We start from the raw sequence: 22870 nt of genomic DNA on the forward strand, positions 1-22870 counted from the left end.
GTTTCTTTTCTTGGACACATTGTCATTAAGGAGGGGATTAAGGTAGATCCAACAAAAATCGAGGCAGTCAGAGATTCGCCAAGGCCAAAGAATGCTTTTGAGATTAGAAGTTTCCTTGGATTGGCAGGTTATTCTAGGCGTTTCGTGGAAGGGTTCTCAAAGATTACTACTTCATTGACTGAGCTGTCACGTAAGAATCAGAAGTTTGTGTGGTCAGACAGGTGTGAGAACAGCTTCCAGGAACTGAAGCAGAGATTGATTACAGCTCCAGTTCTAAGTCTTCCAACAGATCAGGAGAAGTTTGTGATTTACTGTGATGCTTGACATCAAGGTTTAGGCTGTGTTTTGATGCAGTCAGGGAAGGAAATTTCTTATGCGTCACGTCAGCTGAAGGATTATGAACAGAGATATCCTACTCATGATTTAGAATTGGCAGTTGTGGTCTTTGCTTTAAAGGTACGGAGGCATTACATTTATGGGGAGAAGTGTGAGATCTATACTGACCACAAGAGCTTGAAAAACTTCTTCATACAGAAGGATTTGAATATGAGACAAAGGCGTTGGCTCGAGTTAGTAAAAGATTATGATTGTGAGATTTTGTATCATCCAAGAAAAGCTAACGTGGTAGTTGATGATTTAAGCTAGAAGGGTCCGGGGCATATTTATAGTGCGAGTCTGATAGCCAGAGAGTTAGCAGATGATAAGACCAGAGTTGGTATAGATTTGCTGGTGGGTCAGTTGGCCAATATTACGCTATAGTCTACACTGTTGGAGAGAATCACGGAGGGTCAGTTAAGTGATCCACAATTGATCAAGATCAGAGAGGATGTTTTGGCTGGAGTATCCAGAGATTATACAGTGTTTGATTTAGGCTTGCTGCGATACATGGGGCGGATATGTGTTCCGTTAGACACTGCTATGAGGCGAGAGATTCTGGATGAATCTCATACCACTACACCAAATAACCTTTTCCACAACATATCATTATAACTCTATTGAAAAAGTATTATAATAAGTATATTAAATTATTTTTAAAAAAAATTAAAGAGTTTGAAATGTATTATAATAGTGAGAAACGAAAATTAGGCAGTAGCTTTTTGGCAAAGGCCTGCAAAATCTGAAAGCTTTTCTTTTTGTTTAAAGCAAGATATAAAAAAAAGGTATTTTGTTCGCCTTTTTCCACTTCCGTTCTATTCTGATATATTCTTCTCATCCCCATTCTCAAAGACTCTCTTCGCTCCAGCCGTCACACATTCTCTATTGAGTACTCTCTGATATTGATTAGGTAAATCATCTATCTCTTTGTTATGTATTAGGAATTAGGGTCTATTTATTTATTTGGAAAAGTGGGTTTATTTATTTATTCTCTCCATTTTAGCTTTAAGTTTGCTCCTGGATTGTTTCTCTTCCGATTGTCTCTACCATCTCTCCTATCATCTTCGACAACTTTGATTATCTACCATTTTCTGTCTTCTCTGGCATCATTAGCTATCCGGGTAAGGCCTTTGTTTTGGGTTTGACTTTTTGTTTTTGTTCTTAGGTTTTCTTCTTTGCTTTCTTTTCTACTGATGTTTGAGTTTTTGTTCTTACATTGTTATTGTACTACTTTAATCAGGCATTACGTTATGTATTATGGGCCATCTAAGAATAGACTTCTTGGCTGCTTTAATCCATGTCTAGATCCATCAATTCAAATGTTATATATATATATATATATATATATATTTATAAATGCATATATATACAAATATTTGCTTTCAATATCCTCCTTCAAAGTTTATTTATTCTCTTCTGCTTCACTCACAGTAATGTCTCTCACTGTTTCTATAAACTTATTGCTCTAGTTTATTACTCTTATTGTTATATTTTCTATTTGTGATTTTATGCCTCGATTTTCTTATTGCTCTGGTTTATTACTCTTATTGTTATATTTTTCTGTTTATGATTTTAAAGAATCGAAACCATAGATGTTGGGTATTTTGTATTTGGGTTTCTTTGATTAATATATATTCCTTCAGTTACTGCAAGAGTTTTTAATTTTGCATTGGGTTTATCAAGAGCTTTGAGTTATATTGTTTCATGTGTTTTATATTTGTGATTCATTTTGCTTAAAGTGTTTAGTTTTCTTGTTTAATTTATGATTGGTTTTATTCTTTCAATCACCATTTTTTATTCTTTCAATATGTTTTCATCTTTCATTAGTTTAACTCTGTTGCTTCTGGTATCATTTTTCTAATTTTTAATTACAGACATTATACTTGGTTGTATAAAATACCGTATTTTAATCACATCCATAACTTTAATATCTTAAACTACAAATGATATCTAGGAAGTTTGCCATTCTTTTGGATTTTTTTTTATGATAAAGACTAATTTGCTAGAGAAGTTTCATGCTGAATTAGTTTTAAAATATTTTATAAACATAAAGATTTATAAACGAAGTGAAGCGTGCATACTCTCTGGTTTTGTGGGACTTGACCAATGTTTGGGTAAAACATTGATAAAGAGTTCCAATCTCAAGTTTTTTTTTTCTAGTTCTTTATATTTTTATATATAGATATAATTATTTATATACGATGAAAGCATGAAAGCAATGAGGTGTTAATTTTACTTGATTACTTTATCCTTGCAGGATGACATTTTTTGACATTGTGTTTGAAATGAACAAACTGCAGCAAGTGATGAAGATTTAAGTAAATTTAAGAAACTGCAGGACATATCCTCATGATTCAAGGAGATGACATCAAGCTTTGGTATGTATTGACATCCTCATATTTCTTAAACGATTATATTGAGAATGTAGCGGTGACAAATATACACATATAATATATATATATGTGTTTTTTTCCTTCCTTTGCAAGTTCCATGTTGATTAGTGGGTGATGGCTAAATTTTTTCCAGTATATGTTTATTTTTTCTATATTATATTAGACCAACCATTCGCTTGTTCTTGCTGCAGTTGAATTTAACCATAATAAAAATTCATACTTGCTGAAGCTGATATAAGGTGTTCATTGAAAACTTTATTTGAATTTTACTATATTTCTCAACATATAGCATATTATTTATTGACATAATGCCCCTGTAATGACTTTTAGATAGTTTCCAACCATGAGTGATCATTTTTTTTTAATTATTATTTTTATTGTCTATACCACTAGTAGTGGTCTTTATTGAAACTTAACTATGCAAGTATTTAAGTAAGGATTTTTTTTATTTTATTTATTTTTTACTTTGTTATTAATGATTTCATGTAATTAATGCCTCTGTAATGACTTGGCTTTATTGGTTCAACATGAACTCAGGTAATAAATAAAAATTCTAGAGTATATGTTTTCTTTCTTGTCATAACTTTCGTAATCACTTAATTTATATCCTCAAAAGAAAACAAACATCATGTCAATTTTTAATTAATTTTTTTTTCTCTAGAGTTAATTATGAAAAAATTTAAAAGTCCATAAATATTATTTAGTAAAAGAAAAATGTTTTGTTCTACTTTACTAAAGACTCGCTACTCTATTAGATTGTAATAACTCTATATACAGGTTCTTAAAAGCCTGAGAAATCCATTTTATGTTGGTGTGGATGAATATAATATGTGTGTAGGGTATATGTGTTAAAATATCTATAATCTGAATTTAGCCCTAATTAATTCAAGAGAATCAAACAATAAATAGCTAAAGATTAGCGGAAGCGTATCAGAATCCATTGAATCGATTGTACAAGGCTATGATCTTCCGAATTTGCAGTCAAAACTTTTGAGAACCTTAGTCTCTTGATGAGAGGGATTCAAGAGTGAAAAGATACGTACTGCAAATTGGGGACCATTACCTCTTTATTAATAACTGACAAATCAGTAACTAATCTTTATTTACTATTTCTAATTTGGCCCCTCATCAAATCAGAAATTGCCTTTATGGTATCCACATATTAAAATCATGACAATCATGCCCTTAAATCATAAACTTTATTCCAAAATAGACCGCATAAATTTGACTCATTTATATGATGACCCAACACACATTTATATATACAATTGTGGCCCTAAATAAATTCCCAACAATCTCCCACTGGGCCACATATGTATACATATAAATGTGTTAACCTTATTGAGCTCATAACTTTGCCATCACAACCATAAGCATGTGCAATCTCGTCCATTAACTATATCAACATAGGATCAAAGCAATTTTCGTTGTATTAATCACAACTAAACCCCTCAATGGACACATATATCGATATAGTTAAATGATATAGATCAATCATGATAATGTGGTATGAAAATTACATGCATGGTGATCTATTCATGTCAATTTTCAATTGGTCCTACTTTACTTTATAGAGATCAAAACTTTAGCTTAATGTACAAAGTGAAATAATCTGAATAACATAATTTCTGATCAGAAAAATATCCAATTATACAAGTTTCATGAAACACATAAAAAACACAAAGGATAATAAAGACAAACTCCCACTGAATCTAGATGTCCTCATACTCTAAAACACCCATATGAGCAGTGTGCTCATGAAAGACCTTGGGCGACAAACCCTTAGTAAGGGGGTCTGCAATCATGGAGTTTGTACCTAAGTGTTCTATACAAATATGTCCACTCTGTACCCTTTCTTTTACAACAAGGAACTTGATGTCAATATATTTTGATTTTGTCGAGCTCCTGTTGTTGTTGGAATACAATACAGCTGACTTATTGTCACAATACAACTTAAGTGGTCTTCAATTCCATCCACAATGTGCAGCCCGGTGACAAAGTTTCTCAGCCATATACCTTGGTTGGATGCCTCATAACATGCAACAAACTCTGCTGCCATGGTGGATGAAGCTATGAGTGTTTGTTTTGCACTCCTCCATGATATAGCTCCACCACCTAACAGATATATGTAGTCCGAAGTAGATCTCCTACTATCTTGGCATCCCGCAAAGTCGGAGTCAGAATATCCAATGATCTCAAAGTGATCTGACCTCCTATATGTGAGCATGTAATCTCTTGTTCTCTTCAAATATCTCATAACCTTTTTGGCTACTTTCCAGTGATCAATTCCTGGATTGCTTAAGTATCTGCCTAACACTCCAACAATGTACGCTATATCCGGACGCGTACAAACTTAATCATACATTAGACTCCCAACAGCTGAAGCGTAGGGAATCTTTTGCATTTCTTGAATTTCAAGGCTTGCTTTAGGGCATTGCTTAAGACTAAATTTGTCTCCTTTAACGACAGGGGTATCACCTGGTCTACAATATTGCATGCCAAACCTTTTGAGTACTTTATCGATATAGCTCTTTTGTGATAATCCAAGAATACCCCAAGAACGGTCTCGATGTATTTGAATTCCAAAAACAAAAGAGGCGTCACCAAGATCTTTCATCTCAAAATTTCTTGACCGAAATCTCTTGGTTTCGTGCAACATGCCTATATCATTTGTGGCAAGCAGTATGTCATCAACATACAAAACCAGGAAAACATGTTTACTCCCACTGAACTTGTGATACACACAATCATCAACAACATTCATCTCAAAACCAAACGAGAGAATCACTTGATGAAATTTGTGGTACCATTGACGGGAAGCTTGTTTGAGCCCATAAATGGATTTGGTCAATTTGCAAACCATCGTCTTTGGGTCTCCTGACACAAAGTTTTCAGGCTGCATCATATATATTGTTTCATCAATGTTTCCATTGAGAAATGTTGTTTTCACATCCATTTGATGAAGCTCTAAATTATAATGTGCAACAAGTGCCATGATTGTCCTAAAAGAGTCCTTTGATGAAACTGGAGAAAATGTCTCCTTAAAGTCAATCCCTTCCTTTTGAGTATATCATTTTGCTACAAGACGAGCTTTATACCTGTCCACATTACCTTTCGAATCCCGTTTTGTCTTAAAAATCCATTTGCAACCAATCGGTTTCTTTCCTTCTGGTAATGGGACAAGCTCCCAAACTTTATTGTCTTGCATAGACTTATACTCTTCATTCATTGCTTCAATCCAATTTTGAGAGTTAGAACTTTTCACGGCCTGATGAAAGTTGATTGGGTCATCTTCCATCATTCCATTGTCATCCTCATGTTCTTGGAGAAATATAATATAATCATCCGAAATAGCACTTCTCCTTTCTCTCGTGGATCTCCTTAATGACACTGGTTCTTGAGGTTGTTGAGTTTGTTCTTCTGGAGAAATTACCTCATTTTCAATTGGGGTTTGTTGAGGTTCCATATTCACTTTCCGATCAATGATAGGTGTAGGAACCTGAATATTGTCAAAAGTGATAGCAGAAATTGGGTTTGAATCCAATTCCTCCTCAAAAGCAATGTCTATTACCTTATTTCTCCCCCCAAACTCAACATCCTCGAAAAATGTTGTAGTACCCGTCTCAAAAATATTTTTAAGTGTGGGATCATAAAACTTATAGCCCCTAGATCGCTCAGAATAACCAATAAATTAGCTGCTCACTGTTTTGGAGTCCAATTTCTTTTCATGTGGCCTATAAGGCCTTGCCTCAGCTAGACATCCCCAAATATGAAAGTGCTTTAAACTAGGATTTTGGCTTGTCCAAAGCTCATAAGGTGTTTTTGCAACTGCTTTAGTTGGTACTCTGTTCAGAATGTAAGCTGCTGTCTTTAATGATTCTCCCCAGAGAGACTCAGGTAAGGTAGAATGAACAATCATGCTCCTTACCATATCCTTAAGAGTCCTATTGCGTCTTTCAGCTACACCATTCATGCTAGGTGATCCTGGCATGATGTACTGTGGGACAATACCGCATTCCTCTAAGAATTTAGCAAACGGTCCTTGACGTTGTTCGCCTGAGCTATCATATCTACCGTAGTACTCACCACCACGATCGGATCTGACGTTTTTAATCCTTTTGTTGAGTTGATTCTCAACTTCAGCTTTATAAGCTTTGAACACATCCAGAGACTGTGACTTTTCATGAATAAGATATAGGTACCCATAACGTGAGTAATCTTCTATGAATGATATGAAATATTGTTGACCATTCCATGATGCTGTAGGGAATGGCCCACAAATATCTGTATGAATCAATTCTAAGACATCTGTAGATCTGTTGGCACCTAATCTCTTAGTTTTGGTCTGTTTTCCCTTGATACAATTGACACAAACATCAAAGTTTGTGAAGTCAAGAGACTCTAAAATGCCATCATCCACAAGACGCTCAACTCTACCTTTTGAGATATGACCTAAGCGCTTATGCCATAATGAGGCTGAATTTTCCTTATTTAATTTGCGTTTAGTACCACGTGATTCCACATGCAAGGTTTCATTATAGGATGCAATTGTTTCTAGCAAATAAAGGTTGACATTTGAATTTAAAGACAAACTAAATTGATTGTTTCAAAAAGAACAACAATATCCAAATTTGTCCAATAATGAAACAGAAACTAAATTCCCTCTAAAAGACGGTACAATAAAAATGTCTTTTAAATCCAAATAAAAACCAGTTCCTAATAACAACCTAAAATGCCCAAAGCTTCAACTTCTACAGATTGTCCATCGCCAACAAAGATGTGTCTTTCACCATCAATTGGCTTTCGGTAGCTCAGGCAACCCTGCATAGAAACACTTATGTGAGTAGTAGCACCATAATCTATCCACCAAGTGTTTCTAGGTACTAAAGATAAATTAACCTCATAACAGACCAAAGTAAGAAACATACCTTTCTTTGCACGCCATGCGTGATATTTTGTACATTCCTTCTTCACATGTCCAGGCTTGCCACAAAAGAAACAACCTGTCGGTTCCTTATGTTGTTTCTTTTGCACTAGACCCTTAGCAGCTTCATTTTCATGCTTTCTTTTCTTGCCCTTATCCTTAGAGGCACTGGCCAAGTGAGCACTTTCAGTTTTATCTAGCTTCAACCTTTCTTCCTCTTGCACACAATGAGAAATGAGCTCGTTTAGAGTCCATTTCTCCCTTTGACAATTATAACTCACTTTGAACTGATTAAAATGTGCCGGAAGCGATATCAAAACCATAAGAATAAGCAAATCTTCAGAAAGCTCGATCTTAAGTGCCTTAAGTTTTGAAGCAATTTGGTACATTTCCATAATGTACTCCCTAACATTTCCTCGATCCTTATACTTCATGGACATCAAGGAAGCCAGAAGTGAAGTCATTTCAGCCTTATCATTTCTAGCGAAACGTTTTTCAATTGCATCGAGGAAATCCTTGGCCTTAGTGATCTCTTCAGATTCTGTGCCTTTGAAGGCTTCTGGAATGCATTGTTGCATGATCATTAGACTCATGCGATTAGAACGATCCCATCTCTCAAACTCCATCTTTTCATCAAGAGTGCTTTCTGCAGTAAGAGGTGAAGGTTGTTCTTGCCTTAATGAATAGTCTAATTCCATGCAACCAAGGTTTACAAGTAATTTTCCTTTCCAAGCCTTGAAATTTGTCCCATTAAGCATGGATATAGAGTTAATGTTGGCAGTTATTGTGGCAGGAGTAGATGAATTAACTGAATATATAACAAAATAACAAAATAACAAAAAACAAGCTCACATAAGAATCCATATAAAACAATAAAATTCAATTAATGGTTAATCCCATCTCAAGATACCAAACACATAATTAATATCAAGTCTTTGGACAGTAATATTAACTGTAAGTGGTACTCTTGTTGTAGCGATCAAACATTGACAACAAGTTATGTCAAACAATATGCAATCTTTGGACTAACATATTGCTTACACAAAATATCATATAATTGTCACACATTTATCACCACAGGTATGCAGGAAATTCGGGCAAATACTAACTCACATTTGGATCCATTATTAAACGCATGAATTAGATACATACAATTATCTTAATATTTTAATTAAATTAATCTACACAAAAGTGATCACTTTGGTGATATTTTGTTTCAATTAATCTATTTAAAATATTAGATATTCTTAATAAAATCTGAAACTAAATTTGAATTTTAAATTGTTTTTAAAATATTAGATATCCTTAATAAAAAAAAATAAAAAAAAATTTCTGATACAACTGTAGTACATAATTATGTACATATATGAATACATAGTACAAGTAAAATTCCAAATGAATATGTATGATATCATATTCACACATACCAAATGAATCTGTATGATATCATATTCACAATTCGTATAATATATATATATACAGGGAAGGAAAAATATGGGCTTATATCCTTACTTAGGAATCAAATCAATCAACATTTGTCTCATATGAGACTAATTAGAGTAAATGCATGTATCAACCCAAAATTATCAAGAAAGTGATAAAAGTTGGGTTGTAAGTAAAACAAAACCTATATATGTAGATATAAGTCAGAATTTTCACATGTGTACGCATATATATATATATATATATATATATAATCTAAACTTTTAGTAAGCATATTCATATATATAATATTTGAATTTTCAGTATGCATATGTATATATATATAATCTGAATTTTCATGATATGTGTGTTCGATAATAACAATTTGTAAAATAGATTATATATAAAACAAATTAAGTTATGCCATATATGTATATGCATACAGGCATATATCAATTAATACAAACAAAACATAGTAGAAGATCATAACACTTTAACAGTAAATTCTCAAGAATTAATTTAGAGATGGCTCTGGTACCAAATGTTAAAATATTTATAATATGAATTTAGTCCTAATTAATTCAAGAGAATCAAACAATAAATAGCTAAAGATTAGCGGAAGCGTACCGGAGTCCATTATTGAATCGATTGTACAAGGCTATGATCTTCCGATTTTGCAGTCAAAACTTTTGAGAACCTTAGTCTCTTGATGATGGGGATTCAAGAGTGAAAAGATACATACTGCAAATTGGGAACCATTACCTCTTTATTAATAACTAACAAATCAGTAACTAATCTTTATTTACTATTTCTAATTTGGCCCCTCATCAAATCAGAAATTGCCTTTATGGTATCCACATATTAAAATCATGACAATCATACTCTTAAGTCATAAACTTTATTCCAAAATAGACCACATAAATTTGACTCATTTATATGATGACCCAACACACATTTATATATACAATTGTGGCCCTAAATAAATTCCCAACAATATGGTGATTAGTGGCTAGAGTAAGCTGTGGGTTAGAGCACTCTCATTGGGTGCTCTACTCTATTCTTTAAAATATTTCATCAAAACACACATTTTTCTATTTTACCTCTAAATTTTACATTATATCATATATCAGCTTCTCTATATATTTATCTACATCATTTAAATATTATATCTTTAAACATATTTTATTACTTAAAGTGAAATAAAATAATTGAAAAATAAAAAAAAATAATAAATATATACTAAATGGAGAGAGAAAGCTTATAAAGAAAAATAATAATATTAAAATATTATATAAATGATATGTAAAATGTTATGTAAATGTAGAGATGGATTAATTGGAGTTTGTCCATAGCTATTATAAATATATGTATAAAGGAGCTGATGGAAGATGTTTTTTGAGTTTTAGCTAAATATTATAAAGAAAGTATATTATAAAATATATCACAAAAACATACATTTTTATAATTTTCCTCAAAACTTTTACATTATACCATACATATGCTTCTTTACATTATTTATATTTTATATTTTTTAAAATATTTTATTCATTTTAAGAAATAAAATAATTAAACATAATAGTATCACACTCATATATATATATATACAAAAGTTTATAAAAAAATAATAAAATATTTATAGCTTGATGAATAGTATTTAACTATATATAAAGAAATATTGTTCATTTAGTTAAAAAAATATAACTTTACATCTTCCAATGGAAGTCTACTTAACTATTTTTTCTCTATATTATAAAGAATAACGCATTTTAGCTCATCCAACATTAGTGCTCTTAGTAGTGATAGTTATCTTATTGATGGGATAAATATGTAGATAGAGTGGTCATACATAATGGGCTCTTTCATTTATGTTTATTTACACTTTGATTTTTCTTACACTCATATTTACCCTACATAAAGCTATTCATAATAGCTATAGAGTCCTTTAAAAATACTGATTTCAATAATTTTTAAGTGGGTGTGGAGGAATAAAATGTGGGGTTGTGATACTATCATTATTATTAATTATTATATTATTCATGGTACAACCATAAAGATGGTGGAGAAGAGTAAACGTAACGGGCATTTTTATTTTTATTATTTTATTTGGAAAATGACTCTTTTATTTATGCTTGTTTTTTCTTAAACTTTGATTTTTCTTACACCACCATAAATCATGAAGACTAAATTGCTCTGAGAGAGTTAATGATGTATTTTTATATGGCTAATTTTATGTGAGGACGAAAGCATGCACTGTATATGTGAAGGCAATGAAATTAAATATAGGTTTGGAATTTCGAGAATGCTGAATTGTTTAGGAATGATTGATGTGACAGAACTTATAAACTAATAAAAGATTTAACTACATGAGCTATTAAGTCGTCACTTTTTATTTATTAGTTACGTTGGTTCTAATAATATTTTGGGCTGCATGTTTATTCTCAAATGTTTTAGCTGGTATATATATATATATATATTTATACGTATACACACTAAGTGATGTACCATCAAATTTACTTATAGCTTAAAAGATTTTTTATTCAATTTACAATTAAGCCAAATATCTTGGAATAAGTTTCTTATGTGCTTACCTAATTAGTCGTTTCTATAGTTGTAGGCTACAACTATTTACATAAACATTTTTTTATGCATGTAACAAAAAACAAGGTATGGCTTATCAATCTTAAAACTAGCAACTCTATATTAATGTGATGTCTTTGTGCATTTTTAGAGAAACCTCTCGAGAAGGAAAACCAAATGGCAGAGCAACTCTCACTACTACAAAAACACCTTTTTAGGACACTTTTTTAGGGCACTTACCTAGATGCGAGTCCTAAAAACAAACTCTTGGACTTTTTAGGACTCGCGTTGTGAGTCCTTAAAAAATTTCTTTTAGCGAGTCCTAAAATCTATGTGTGTCCTAAAAGTTTGAGTTTTTTTTTTTAAAGAAACACCTCCTAGACATTTTAGGACTCGCTCTTATGTGTGTCTTAAAAGTTTGAATTTTAAAAAATTTCAAATTCTTTCCAATTTTTTTAAGTAAAATTACGATAATGTATTTAGGACTCACATTGCGAGTCCTAAAATGCGAGTCCTAAAAACTTATGTGTGTTTTAAAATTTGAATTTTAAAAAATTTCAAATTCCCTCCAATTTTTTTAACTAAAATTACGATAATGTTTTTAGGACTCGCATTGCGAGTCCTAAAAGAATGCTTTTAGGACTCGCATTGCGAGTCCTAAAAACTTAGTGTGTTCTAAAATTTTGAATTTTAAAAAATTTCAAATTCCCTCAATTTTTTTTAACTAAAATTGCGAGTCCTAAAAGAATGATTTTAGGACTCACATTGCGAGTCCTAAAAACTTAGTTTGTTCTAAAAATTTGAATTTTAAAAAATTTCAAATTCCCTCCAATTTTTTAACTAAAATTACGAGAATGTTTTTAGGACTCGCATTGCGAGTCCTAAAAGAATAATTTTAGGACTCACATTGCAAGTCCTAAAAACTTAGTGTGTTCTAAAAATTTAAATTTTAAAAAATTTCAAATTCCCTCCAATTTTTTTAACTAAAATTACGAAAATATTTTTAGGACTCGCATTGCGAATCCTAAAAGAATGATTTTAGGACTCACATTGCGAGTCCTAAAAACTTATGTGTCTTCTAAAAATTCGAATTTTAAAAAATTTTAAATTCCCCCCAATTATTTTAACTAAAATTACGATAATGTTTTTAGGACTCGCATTGCGAGTCCTAAAAACTTATGTGTGTCCTAAAAGTTTGAATTTTAAAAAATTTCAAATTCCCTCCTATTTTTTTAACTAAAATTTTACTATTTATTACTTCACAAAGAAAAATAAAACACAACAGCCCATTCTCTCTCTCTCTCCTTGCTCTCTTCCCCCATTTCTCTCTCTATCTCTCTCTCAAGAACTCCACAACCAAGCAACGGACGGCGGTGCTCCGGCCACCCCTCTCCTACACGTGCCGGCGCAATGGACGCAAAAGGTCGGCGACCTTCGACCCCCGCGAGCCCAGCCCTTCACGCGCCGCCATCCGCCGCCTAAAGTCGTTCGAAGTTGCGGTGGTGATATTTTTCGCAAAGTCTTCCGAGTATTTTCCGACCGCCTCGAGCCACCCCGACCCAAACGAACACCACCGATACATTCCTTGTGCTTTGGGAATCAAAACCCACTAAATGATTGATCATTTTCCCGAACCACCACCGTGGGGTGGTGGCACCGCCATTAATGTCGGAGCTCCGGTGGGAGCTTTGGCTATCAATTAATTTTTTAAAAATTAAAAATAAGACTTTTTAGGACTCGCATTGCGAGTCCTAAAAATATTCTTTTAGGACTCGCAATGCGAGTCCTAAAAACATTCTTTTAGGACTCGCAATGCGAGTCCTAAAATCTTACTTAAAGGCACTCAATGGGATTTTTTAGAACTCGCATTGCGAGTCCTAAAAGACCTTAGCTTTTAAGGCTCTCAAATAGAGGACTCGCTCCCCGCGAGTCCTAAAATCTTTTTTAGGACTCGCAATGCTAGTCCTAAAAAGCCTTTTTTGTAGTAGTGTCTAAAGAAGAATACTACTTCTAAGGTCTGATTTATTCAAAACAAAAATAAGAAAAACAAAAAGATTATCTTCTTAGTAGTGTCATCTGGTTACTTTCACTACTATTGCTTGAAATGGTTTTCAATAACTACAAGAAAGTGCTACATTACTTTCACTACTATTTTTTCATTTTCTTGTTGCCAAACTAATTATTTTCAATAACTCAGATTTTATGACTGTTAATGGTTATCATAGCAGGAAAAAACTGTATTTCTCACCCATTTGTGAATTAATTCAAGCGAAATAGATGGTTAGATAAAGGAAATGGAAGCTGCTCGTGTAACGCCCTACTACCTTAGAGCCGTTACTAAGTGAGTTTAAAATGTGCAATTAACTCGCTAAGCGAGGTTTTTAGAACAAAAGTGTGATTAAACAAAAAGACAAGACTGTAATCTTTAAAAGTACTCAATTTCACTAGAAGTTCCAAGAGTTTAACATTTGGGATCCTAAAACGAGGTTTGTAAAATATTTACAACTCAAAATAGATTTACAGTTGACTAATTATCAAAAACAGAGTTTGGTACAACCATTTCTCAAAATGCCCCAACCAAAGCAGTTGGAAAGGCCAAACATGTACGCCCCCCCCCCCCCCCCGCTCTCCATACTCATGGCTGGTTGACTTTCTCTTTGTCCTTACCTGCAACATAGAGCACCCGTAGGGCAGGGATTGGGCCCATAATATTGTTGCAGGGCGCAGCCCTAGATTGTATCATTGCTAGGATGTAGCTTTAAATGAATGATTATATATTTGATTGTTATTTGAGAATGCTAAATGTGGTAATAGCAGAGTGAACGGCAAAGGGGCCGGGAACGACGAAGGGTCGAGAACGGCGAAGGCCGAGAACGACAGTGGGGCCGGGAATACCACTTAGCACATGGTGTGCTTGTGATTAGGGTGAGACCCCAATGGATACATGGGATATCCTTACAGTGTAGACTGAGATCCCAGGCTTTGGTAACGCTTTTGGGACGGCATGGCCGTATATGTGTTTAAATCTTATGGACTGTCTGGTTAGATATGAGTTATCTGCTATAGTGATTGTATGATATGCATATGTTGTGTGCTGTATGAGTTTTCTTGCGGGGCTTCGGCTCACGGGTGCTCTGTGTTGCAGGTAAGGGCAAAGAGAAAGTCAACTAGCCATGAGTACGGAGAGCCTTGGGGGGGGGGGGGGGGGTTGGCGCGTACATGTTTGGCCTTCCCGACTGCTTTGGTTGGGGGCATTTTGAGAAATGGCTGTACCAAACTCTGTTTTTGATAATTAGTCAACTGTAAATCTATTTTGAGTTGTAAATATTTTACAAACCTTGTTTTGGGGTCCCAAATGTTAAAATCTTGGAACTTCTAGTGAAATGGAGTACTTTTAAAGATTACAGCCTTGTCTTTTTGTTTAATCACACTTTTGTTCTAAAAACCTCGCTTAGCGAGTTAATTGCACATTTTAAACTCACTTAGTAACGGCTCTAAGGTAGTAGGGCGTTACAACTTGGTATTAGAGCTAGCCAAGGTTTATTGGTTCTGGAGATTGACCGAACATGTACGCACGCTGCCACTGAAAAGCTCGACTCAGGGTTGATTGGTATGGTTGATTAATATACTTGACTATGTGTTTGAATGCCTTGTTTGCCTGTTTAGTTCTTAAAGAGCATGATGGGTGACATAACATATGCATGATGCCAAGGCAAGGCCCGTTGTGTGTTATATGCAATTTGTATTATATTTGGATTGTTGATTTTGGTTGGTTGTTGAGAATGGGAGGTGGAATTGGATTTTGTTATTATACCTGATGAGCGGTGTCACTGATTGCAGGCATATAGTTGTAATGCCTCGGCAATCATCTAGACTCCGCGGCAGCAGAGCCGAGGATGACAATTAGGGTCAGGACCCTCCACCTGCCCCACAGAATTGGAAACATATATTGGTCGAAATGGAGGCTAGACTGCAGAGAACAGAGGAAGAACTTCGTCAGATGAGGCAACAGGCCCCTCCACAGGTTACAGGGTTACCAATACAGCAGAATGTGGCGCCAGTGCTGGTTCAGCCTGTGACTGAGAACAGGTGGGAACCCTTGTACGAAAGATTCAGGAAGCAATAACCTCATACCTTTGAGGGTGGATCGGACCCACTGCGGGCAGAGCAGTGGATGAACATGATTTCCTTGATCTTAGAGTTTATGAGGGTCGAAGGAAGTGAAAGGGTAGCTTGTGCTAGCTACATGCTTAGGGAGGATGCCCGCATCTGGTGGGATGTGGTGAGTCAGCGGAGGAATGTTGCAGTCATGACATGGGAAGAATTTAAGAGTATCTTTAATGAGAAATACTACAACATAGAAATTCGAGCTGCGAAGGTTGATGAGTTTATCAACCTGACTCAGAACAGGTTATCAGTTACTGAGTATGCCCTGAGATTCAACAGACTGGCGAAGTTTGCGCCAGACTTAGTGCCGACGGATGCGGCCAGGAGAGAGAGATTTATACAAGGGTTGAATGTGATGATCGCCCGTGATGTGAATATTACGTTGATTCCACAGACTACTACTTATGCTCAAGCGGTGGATAAGGCCCTTCCTGCAGAGAGGGCTGAAGATCAGATATGGAAGGACAACGCTGTTAGGCGCGATGCCAGGAGGGCGATGCCTCCTTTTGTTGGGTCTAGTCGGGGCAGTGGCCCCAGTGAGCAGAAAAGAAGGGTTCCAGATTCATTTACTCCTCTTAGTTCTGATAGGAGGGTGCGGGGTTATGCCGGTGGCCGTCAGGGCGGAGGTGACAACTGGAGGAGTTTTCCAGTGTGTCCTCAGTGCAGGCGACGACATCAGGGTGAGTTCCGGATTAGGGCATGTGTTTATTTGTGGGAGTGCCAACCATCTGAAGAAAGACTACCCACAAGCTAAGAAAGAAGAGCCAAAGCAGGGAGACAGTCTTGCTCCTGCCAAGGTATTCGCTTTGACTCAGACTGAGGCGGAGGCTAGTCCCTCAGTTGTTACAGGTCAGATCTCTAGCGCTGGTTATTTGTATACTGCATTGATTGATTTAGGGGCTATCTGCTGGTCTATTCGGGAGGTTCACTAGACCCGATAGGCTACACTGATTCTGATTTTCAGACAGATATCGATGACAGGAAGTCTACTTCTGGAATGGTGTTTACTCTTGGGGGTGGAGCTGTGATTTGGAGAAGCGTTAAGCAGTCTGCCATTTCAGATTCCACCATGGAGGCTGAGTACATAGCTGCGTCTGAAGCGGCTAAGGAAATAGTCTGGCTGAAGAAGTTCTACAAGGATCTCGGTGTTATTCCAGGAATGGATAAACCACTCATATTGTACTGTGACAATAATGGGGCTATAACAAATTCGAAAGAACCTCGAAGTCATAAAAGAGCAAAGCATATAGAGAGGAAATACCACATCATTAGGGAATATGTGTCCAGGGGTGAAGTCAAGGTGATGAAGATAGCGTCGGAAGACAATCTGGCAGATCCTTTTACCAAGACTTTGGCTGAGAGTGTTTTCGTGAAGCATGTAGAGGGAATGGGTTTGAAAAACATGTCTCATTTGTTTTAAAAGGGCAAGTGGGAGTTTGTTGGGTTTTATGCCCTTAATAAAACCATTTTTCTTATGTAACACGTTATTATTATCAATAAAAGAAGTTGAAATCATTTTGTTTATTCAATTGCATTGTTCGCTTGTTTTATTACATGTTTATTCAATTAATACAAACATTCATAAAATCCTGAACATATGGATAGTTACAATTATGGTGACTAGGTCACAGTGGATTATAGTTGTAATTATATGTTCAAAAGAACAAGTCCTAGATTAGATCAGTGCATTGGATTTTCACTGATTAGGAAATCTACGATATGATCTACTTACACATTAGGAGTGTGATGTCTTGTCCAAGGCATTGACCAAGTAGATATGATCGGATGTATTTGGTTACATCGGACTAGGACCGATATTGATTATTGATTGATAAATAAGTATCGTTGTTATCGAATCTAATCAATATCACAACGTTGACCATAGGTTAAGTCGATCTTAATTCTGAGTGATAATATTCTGCTAATTATATTATTTAAATCTTTTGACTTGTTCGTTACCAGCTTACCCTACGGTCTAGCCCATACTTACATCTTGGAGATTTAGTAATGAAATTGAGTGGGAGTATTATTCATAGATATGAAATCTATAACTTCTGTATGAGAAGTGAAAAGATGATTTACTTAATTGCTTTGTTCAAAAGGTTAAATGATTGAGATCTCATTTCTGTGATTAAGTTCACGGAAATATCATTTATAAGGAACTTAGTGGGAGTTAAGGATAAAATACTGATGAGGGGTAAAACGGTAATTTTCACCCAGCTTGTTAGTAAGTCATTGATAGAGGATTGACTAACTGTAATGGTTATAACAATGGATAACGTATTTATGCTTTGGAAAATACGTTCTATGAATTCAAGAGTTCAATTCCAAGTCTATAGTGGAGTCACGAGGAATTAATAAGGTAGTGAAATTATTCGTAAATAAATTCACGGTAACTTATTGGAGCTTGATTTCATGGATCCATGGTCCCCGCATCACCTTTGAGTAAATTATCTAGAATGTCTCAATTAATTGATTTAATTATCAATTAGGATTTTTTTAGAGAATAAAAGAGAATCTTTGGGTAAATTTATTAATATTGATAAATTGGTGTCAATATAAATAAATAAAAATTAAATCAAGTTTCAAATTATAATTAGTTAATTTGAATAAGGATTTAGTTAATTAATTAAAATAAATAAATAAATAAAAGGTTTTGAATTTAGGCCCAATTGGGATTTAAATTCAAAATAAAAGTATTGGGCCCAAGTCCATTTGTGGGAGCCCAAGGCTTATATCTTTTTGTTTATTAGTTTAATTAATTCAAAATTTAAATTTAAATTTAAATTTAAATAAAGCCCATTAAGTTGTCTATATAAGGAATATGATATCTAGGGTTTTCAGATGTCAGTATCAGTTAATTCATTGGTAAGTGAAAACCTAGACACTCTAATCCTTTCTTAGCCACTTTCTCTTCTTCTTTTTTATATCTCTTTCTCATGTGTTGAGAACCAGCCCACACTAGTTCTAGATTGATCAAAGGCTTGGTGAGGAAGACTGTGTTGCTAATCTAGTTCAATCTCTTGATAATACTCTGCTACAGAAAGGAATCAAGAGTTAGAGAGATTGAAGGAAGGAGTTGTTCCAGTTCCGCTGCGTATTCGTAAGTTTCTATATCATTGTGTTTATGTTAATTTACGAATATAATGTTCATATGTATGTCATGTTATTCTATGTTTCTATTATGTGTTTGGAAAAATAATAGGAAGCATGGATCTAGATTTAAATTTTAAGATCCTACAATTGGCCTCAGAGCCTAGGTTGCCTAGATCTAGATGTAAAGAATGCATGATTATATATGTTTGTTGACATGTTTGATTTTAAAAGTTTAATTGGATGGTACATGAAATTTGATATGAATGTTTTGAATGTTTATGTGTCATATTGCTAATTTAAGTTGTCATTTTTTTTCTTCATGCATTTTCAGATCTTAATTGGTGCTTGATAAAATGCTCATTGAAAAATTGCACAATTTTTTTTTTTTTTGGTAGTTGCCCATTTTTTTTAATATAAATGTTTATATATATATATATATTATATTAAAAAAAAAAAAAAAAAACTAAACCGTATATGTATATATATATTTATATGTATATATGTTTATATATATACATTTTTTTTTTAAAAAACAAAATATATATAATTTAAAAAAAAAAAATTGTTAACCTGTAATATACGTGTATATATATATTTATATATATATGTTTATATATATATTTATATATAATATAAAAGTTGGTTAAGAGATTTTTTGTTTTTTGTTGTGCTAAAGAAATATCTTAGTTTCCAATTTTAAAAATTTGAGATATTTTCTTTAATGACAATTAAATTAATTTTATGTTTAATTAATTATGTGGTAAGTTTTCAATTGGGTAAAACTTTATGGTAATTAATTAATAAGTAAATTAATTTTGATAACTCAATTGATTGTTTTAGATATTGATTGATTTATTTATTTTAGCAATTAATTTATTTATTTTGGGAATAAATGTAATGATACATAAAGATGTGTAACATGTCATATAGGTTTTCATGTTAGGCCCATCCAATTAATAAGAAAATTAACATATCTAGAATCATTATTAAGTTATTTTTTGCATTTGGGCTTTAAATATAAGTATAATGATGGCCCATTTTTTTTTGTTTTGAAAAATGTGGGAAAAATCAAATAAAACTTTCATAAAATGTTAGGTTTTATTTGGGCCCAATTGAACATGTAAAGTTTAAATTCCTCTCTTGTGGGTGGTTCCACTTGTGAAGGCCCATTTGCTTTGCATTACTAGATTGGGCTTGATCAATTGAATAACAATTAATAAAACGAAGGTTCAAATTCCTGTCTTTTTGGGCCTTGTGTGGAAGTTAGGGAGCCTTAGTAGTGGGTCCGACATACTGAACCCAGCTCTCCTCCATGCAAGCTCGAATTGTTAAGGCCCATTTACCTAAGTTTGACTTAATTGTATTAGGTTATTCCTTTTAGTTGGACCTAATAATTGATTAGAAACAAATTAATTCTAATTGTTGGATTAATTTTCAATGGGTAATTTTAGAATTAATGGGAAAATTATAAACTATGGTTTATTGATTATTTTAATAATTTGGCAAACCTAAGTTGGTAATTTTCAAAAGAATAAAATACTAAATCGAGAAAAATTAAATAATGAGTTTTTTAAAATTTTGAATTCTATCTCCACTGTTGATTTAACGAGATTAGGGTTTAGTGGGGCCTAATGGCGCTTTGATTTCGTCTCCCTACGGAAGGTGCTCACTAGACTCTTAACATGGTTAAATTTCTTAGGATAGATGGTTATAGATGGACCTTCTATAGACTCATCCCTACGGTGACTATAGGAATTAAGTCTATAATAATCAAAATCGTGGGTCAAACTCATAAAGTAAGAAATATTTGTGACTCTCGCCTACCGGGACACATGTGTTTTCGTTACTTTGATCGAATGGATAGGTTATTAATAAAAGTCTGGGACGTTTTATTAATTGAGTTGTTTCTCTATTTGACTAAGTGAATATTTGTGACTCTCGCCTACCGGGACACATAGGTTCATGGCTAGTTGAAAAACCTAAGAAATAGAAAGATAAGTTTTTAGTATTTACTTATCTTCAAACATTGTTTATATGTTATGCTATTTCTGAAACTTGTATGAATGAATGTTTGTCGAACAATGCATTGATTTCTCCTTTATTGATAATTGTAGCTCTATGGCCTCCAACCCCATTATCTCTCTTCTGTCCAAGGAGTTGTTAACCGGCGAGAACTTCATGAAATGGAAATCTAATATCAACATAGTGTTGATCGGCGACAACTCAAAATTCGTGATGACTGAAGCTGAACCTGACTTTCCTGGAGAGAATGCATCGAAGGCAGTGAGGGAGAAGTATGATCGTTGGACTGCTGCCAACAACAAGGCCAAGGCCTACATGCTCGCCAGCATGTCAGAAACGCTAAGGACTAAGATGGAAGATATCGAAACTGCTTACGACATCATGGAGCAACTCCAAGAAATGTTTGGACACAAGTCAACGCAAGCTAGTTTCGAGGCTACCAAGAAGTATGTGAACTGTAGGATGGCACCTGGCCAACATGTTCGTGATCATTTTATTAAGATGACAAACTACTTCCAAGAAGCTGAGTTGCATGGAGCAACAGTAGATGAGAAGACTCAAGTTGGAATCATTCTCAACAGCCTTGCACCTAGTTTCCTTACGTTCACCACGAACTATTTTCTTAACAAGTTGGACTATGGAATGACTCAGTTATTGAATGAGCTCCAGATGTATGAAGGAATAAATGGTGGACCGAGTAAAGGACCTGAGAAGAAGGCTGCTACTACCGGGGGTGCTCAGGGTGAGGCTAACCTAGCCTCTTCCTCGAAGAGCAAGAAGAGAAAGGCAAGGAAGGACAAAAAGAAAGCTAAGAAGCAAGCAGCTGGAAAGGCACCAACAACTGAAAAGCCTGTTGGAGCAAAGCCAACTAGCAAGAAGGCTAAAGGACAATGTTTCCATTGCAAGGAGGAGGGGCATTGGAAGCGTAATTGCCCCGCCCTCAAGGCAACTGGAACCCAAGGTAATAATAATTTATTAGTCTTGGATGCATATGTTTTAGAGGATGATTCTTCTGTTTGGATAGTTGATTCAGGATCCACTAATCATGTGTGTATTTCTTTGCAGCTACTTAGCAACTGGAAAACGGTGAAGGAGGGCGAGTTAAAACTTAGAGTTGGAAATGGTGATTTCGTGGAGGTCAAAGCGAAAGGACAAGCTCGTTTAAATTTTGGAAATAAATTTATGTTGTTGGATGATGTTTATTTTATTCCAAACTTTAGTAGGAATTTAGTTTCAGTTTCTTTATTACATCAACAACGATTTGCTGTTACTTTCACAAGTTTTAATATATCTATTTCATTTAATGGATGTGAATTGTGTGTTGGATGTATGGAAAATGGCTTGTATATTTTGCTTCCAAATGAATCACTCGCGCTTAACAATGAATTGTTTAAGGTAGCTAATCCTAGGACCGCCAAACGACAAAAGATCGATAATGATCACATGACATACCTTTGGCATCTTCGCCTTGGTCATATTAACTATGATAGGATTAAAAGACTTACAAAGGCTGGACCTTTGAAGGAACTCACAATGGGTGACTTACCTGTCTGCGAATCTTGTCTGGAAGGTAAAATGACCAAGCGTCCATTCTCTGCAAAAGGAGAAAGGGCCAAAGTACCCCTAGGGCTCGTTCATACTGACGTCTGTGGACCGATTAATGTTCAGGCAAGAGGTGGTAATGAATATTTCGTCACTTTCATTGACGATTATTCTCGATATTCATGTCTTTACCTAATGCAAAGAAAATCTGAAACTTTTGACAAGTTTAAAGAATTTTTAGCAATGGCCCAAAACCAGTTAGGTAAAACTTTAAAGATCTTGAGATCTGATAGGGGTGGAGAATATTTGGATAATCAGTTCCAAGATCATCTTACTGAATGTGGAATTCTGT

General features: G+C 34.4%; 1 long non-coding RNA gene across 4 annotated transcripts; it reads left to right on the forward strand.

Moving 5' to 3' along the window:
* Positions 1-1093: 1093 nt before the first annotated feature.
* LOC133805001 (uncharacterized) lies at positions 1094-18920 on the forward strand. 4 transcript variants are annotated; one of them, XR_009878744.1, is made up of 4 exons: positions 1094-1285; positions 1379-1496; positions 2633-2753; positions 18902-18920. It is a non-coding gene; the product is annotated as an uncharacterized LOC133805001 (long non-coding RNA). The 4 variants fall into 4 exon arrangements; XR_009878743.1 differs by lacking the exon at positions 18902-18920 and adding an exon at positions 14837-14889; XR_009878742.1 differs by lacking the exon at positions 18902-18920 and adding an exon at positions 2960-3091.
* The last annotated feature ends 3950 nt before the right edge of the window (positions 18921-22870 follow it).

Source organism: Humulus lupulus, chromosome X (assembly GCF_963169125.1).
Source record: "Humulus lupulus chromosome X, drHumLupu1.1, whole genome shotgun sequence".
NCBI lineage: Eukaryota > Viridiplantae > Streptophyta > Magnoliopsida > Rosales > Cannabaceae > Humulus > Humulus lupulus.